Source organism: Cibotium barometz, chromosome 1 (genome assembly GCF_041138505.1).
Source record: "Cibotium barometz isolate CiBa-2024 chromosome 1, ASM4113850v1, whole genome shotgun sequence".
NCBI classification, from domain to species: Eukaryota; Viridiplantae; Streptophyta; class Polypodiopsida; order Cyatheales; family Cibotiaceae; genus Cibotium; species Cibotium barometz.
In genome coordinates, this window is record NC_141046.1 from 67,946,753 (window position 1) to 67,951,894 (window position 5,142).

Consider the following 5,142-nt stretch of genomic DNA (forward strand, 5'->3'; position numbering starts at 1 on the left):
GTTCCTAGAAGATGGGAGGAATAAATTTCTCTGGATGCCTTGACATGCTACAATTTCTTTGAGTACTAGCGTGTGTGAATGGGAGAAGCGATGAAGCCTTGGATCTTCTTGGGGAGCCTAGACATAATAGTTCCACTCATGTCTTTCCCCTACGTACATTAATAATTCACATAGCCTCATCTTTGCCCTTTTTAATAAAATAATGCGAGTGATGTGGCATTATTTTAATAAAGGTATCTCTAAAGGTCCATTGTCTACCCCTTTCTCTCTCTCTATATAAATTCGTATAAACGGTGCAAAACAACCAGTTTTTTTTGGTTAAAACCGTCAAATTTGACGGGCACCCACCATGCTTGTCAAAAAATCAGCCTTGGTTAAAAGTAGAATCACGAACAAGCAAGAAGCTTTAGCCTAGCGGTAGAGTAATGAAATTCGAGCTCATAGTGGAAACAAGGCCATGAGCTCAAGGCCCCTAAGCCCACAGCATAAGAGTCATAAGCCTTTAGTCATAAACATTCTGCTAGTGCCTACAATGTTTTTATGAAACATGATGTAGTCTACAACGGGACTCATCTTTTAGGAATTTAACGCTATTTTCCTTTAATTTAAAGTGGTACATCTACATTTATCCTCGCTTGGCTTGGGAATATACGGGATGCTCACAATTTTGTAATCTTTTGTAATTTTGTGGGCCTAAGGCTAATTTAAACCAATGTATATACTAAGCGGAGCAAAAAGGCCTCTTTGCCCACCCCAATGTGGAAGAGCAACGCTAGGTATAAAAGGCAAATTTTTTGATGGGTTATAGAGCCAAGTTTTAGAACCTATTCATTAAGGGTAACAAAGATCTTTCTAATCTCAAGTTGTACACCTAGTACAACTTCTTGCAGCTAATTGATCTCACAATTCTCTTTTGTATCTTTCTTGTGTGCAAATAACTACACAACTTAGTTATATGCATGGCTTGATACTTCACAACATATTCTTCAAGTAGTGATATATGATTCCTAAACTCTAGCAATATGTGACATAATGCATTAATTGGAAGCTTTTGCAAGGTCTGTACAAAAGTATAGCTACCTTGCCCATCATCTTTAATGTGCGATTTTTTTTTGTTAAAATTTATAAGCTTAATGTCTTCTATTTGTACTGCCATATGTCTTATGTGCCTTGTGGAGAGAGAATTGCCCTTTTTCCCTCTAATAGCCAAATACATGCCCTTGTGCACTTAGTGGACAAAGTCTTGCTTGTTGGAGTGGCTAGTAGTAAATGGATGATTTTTTTTTGGCACGTTTTGAAAACCATAAAGCAATTTGTGCGTCAAAGAGAACAACAAGAGGGATCAATGGTGGTCCATCAATCTCTTGGTTTGATCACTATTTATTTGATTTCCATGGATGCCAATTCTTCAAGGATATGGACTTCATAGAAGCAAGGTATTTCAGGCTCAGGTAAGAATGTTTTCCCTCTTGTGGAGCTTTGCAAGACAAGAGTTACTTATAAAATATACAAGATGCAGTCTATGCAAGAGTGGGACAAAATTTAAACATACCTCATACATGGAGTGGGTCCAACAACATCTTAGAGAACTACAAAGAAACGGAACTACTATTCTAGGATTAATCTCATAGATGCATAAGTTTAATCACTATTTATTTGTGAAGCGCTCATGTTTTCTATATTGTAAAGTGTTAGTTGTGCTAGTCAATCACAATGTTAGTCTATTTTTTGAGAGAGAAAGAGAGAGAGAGAGAGAGAGAGATTAAATCCTAAAAAGTAAGGCTTGTTTCTACAAATTTCCAACTGTAGGCCACATAAAAAGAAAACGTGTGTGTTTTTGCACAAAACAATTTTTCTTGCACATTGTTTGCCCCAAATTTGAGTCCGACTTTAAAAAAAATATTTACATCTAATCAAGCACCTTTTCACCAAGAAGTAGAGAACCCTCAACTAGATTAGTTTAGAGATGAGGAACACTAGTGGAGGAAGAGAAGAAGCTCCATTAGATTATGAGTTTCTACTTGCTATGTATCCTTGTTTTCCATGTTGTTTAACTGGCCAACTAGTTGTCTCAAAGATTTACAAAACTTGGGCAAAACATTCACCACTTAAGCAATTTTTGAATGATGCTACATTGTAAACCTTGTGATTGCAATTGTGCGGTTTTTGTCACAGGGCGGCTTGCAACCTTGAGACAACTTCAAAGTAGGAAATACTAGGCATTAGTCTAGGGCTTGAGATAAGGTAGGTATTCTACTTAGCCTAAAACTTGTTCACGTTGTAAGGAACCCCCTTCAAAACTATGTGATAAGGAGAATGCGCCCTTCTAAAATTGTTGTATGTTTGAAGATTAAACACCATCTCATCTCAATGGCTTTACCCTAAAAAACCACTTCCGAAACATTAAGTGAGTGACCATGCTTTTGAAAATTAGAATTTACGTCTCAAGTGGCTCGCATTTGCCGAGGGGAACGTGAGAGGCTTGCAACCCCGAAACGGAATGGAGAAATTCTAACGTGTGGGCTCATTTATTGCCGTACGCGTACTTGTGATGTGCTTATGGTGACGAAGCAGAACCTTGTGCAAAGAGCATGCACCCAAGATGTTACATGTGCTGAGCTCACTCCCACCCTCACATAGCTACACAAAGAGAGCAGACTTGTCGCGCTATATAGGCCTTGCCTTAAGGAAAAGAATCAGCAAGCCGCACTATATATATAGACATAGACTTGAGAGAGAGAGAGACACACACGCCAAACAACATTCAGCGTCACCATCTATCTCTGTTTGCATAAGTGTTCAATATGGCTCCCTCTAGAATCACCCATTTTACAAGTAATAACAATTATCCCCTGATTGCTCTGCTCGTAGCCGTGTGTGTAGCTGCAGGTGTGATAGGCAATGGCGCACTTCAGCTTTCACTCATCTTCTTGGCCAATGTGACACCTCAGCCACTAACCTTGCATTTTGTGCGCACACACACCCAACAGATAGCCTACTAAGTACCCTTGCATTGTTCTTTATTTTTTCCCCAAAAAGAAATTTATGGGGTTGTAAAATGAAGTAGATCAACTTTTGACTCTTGACCACAATCTTTTAGCATCTTGGTGTATTCTTAGATGGGGCATGCAGAATTTATGCCCATCTTTTTTTTTCTTTTTTTTGTGAGAACATAATTTATTGGCCAAGAGCTCGTCACTGTGCATGACTCGAGCCCACATCTTTCGCCTAGACTTGATAGCACTAAACATTAGGCTAGGCCTTCATGGACTTATTATGCCCATCTTTTACAAGATAAATGCCCAAAAAACACAAACAACACTTTGCCAGAAAGCATCGAGGGGCACTAGGTGTGAGAGGAGACCAGCATATTAGAAGAAGGTTAATGTGAGCAGCATCTTGTATTGACTTTACCCAAGGCAACCTAGACTCTAGAGGGATATTGTATTGGCTTGGCCTCTGAAGGTGCTCTTCTACACCTTCCCTCTTGGTCTTCAACTTCCTGTCTCTCTCACTCTACCTTTCAAACTTCCCTTTTGCAAAACAATTTGCAATATCCTTTCAAGAAGGTCTAATCTTTCACAATGAGGGAGAAAACAATGATGCCCTTTAAAAGAAAGGTACTATTTTGGAAAAAATAGTTATATGCCCTTCAAATCTCTTATAGAGAAAAGCAATTTGAAAGAATGAAAATTTAGGGGTGCCCTTCAAGTTCGTTTTCCTCCTCGTCGCTCTCTCTCTCTTTCCATGCTCAAGAAAAAGATTTTTCTCCACATAGACCAGCAGTAGTGCACATAACTATACAACATCAGGGAAAGATTTGAAGGAGTTGGTGACACGTAGTAATAGGAGAGTTAGATTGCCAAAGTTTGGGCCTAAAACACAGAGGTGGTACTTGAAGGAGGAACAACCAGTACACACTTTCCTGGCATTGATAGAGAACCTAGTTGGATAGAGACCTGACGTGAGGGTACGGAGCAACAAGGAGGCTATGAAGGAGTACGCCCCCAAGGGCTTTACCACCGTTGGGCTTGTGTTGGTAGCCAATTTGTAGTTGGGATACCATATTAGATGGGATAAACCATCTTTTGTGTGGGAGGATGAGAGGTGGGACCAGATTTGTAGGGTGCTAAATAATAAAGAGCTCTACTAATGCTATGGGTTGGGGGAGAATATGGAGGCAATATCAGAAGAGTATGGGGGTGCTAGGTTCTCCCTTTTTTTTGGTTGAGAACTGAAATGTTCTGTATGTGTATAAGGATGACTATTGTACATTAGCATACTAATATAAATATATGTTTTTTTCCAAAAGAAAAGAAAAGAAAGAGGTTTTTCTTATTCAATAAAATCAAAGGAAACTCTTAAAGTTTTAACAGAAATGTATCAAAATGTATGGATATATAGTTTAAAAAAACCGTAATCCTCACCCGTAAATAGTAAAGGGCGCCCAAATTTTAAAAGGGACTTAACCTTGGAAAACGACCAAGTTTCCAAAACTCTCTCTCTCTCTCTCCCCCATATTAAATGGAGTATTACGTCACTAATTTAGTCTAGCTAGTACAAGAGTCTCTAACAAAGGTTGTGTGTTGTCTGCCTTGTCTATGTGTGCAGAGGGATCCTTGTGTTCACTGCAGAAGAGCTGTTATGGGCACGACATGTCAACCATGGGCATGTGGATCCATGACTTTCTCCACGCCTACAATGCAACAACGGGGTCAGTGCCCTTCATCCTAACAAGCGCCGACTGGTACAATTCATTTGTGGGCAAGCACGGTGACTTCAACAAGACATCACTTCTTTGGATTTCCTGCATTGGCTGCCCCTCCATCACCACCCTCCCTTACAACTGGACCACCTACATTGCTTGGCAATTCGCCCACGAGGGCCTTCCCCGGTAACCAGAACGTCCATGATGAGAGCCAGGAGGAGGAAGCGGCCGCCTCGTCACCCACCGACTCCGCCTCCGCCGTCGCCACCACCACCACCACCACTACCACCACCAAGGTTTCCCTTCATCTCTAGGGCCTCATATGCACCGCACCCTATTGTGTGGATAGAATAATTTTTGCAATTCATCTCGATGCACCCTATTGTGTAGATATAATCTATACAGGATTAAGGAGAACCCCACCTCCCTCCACG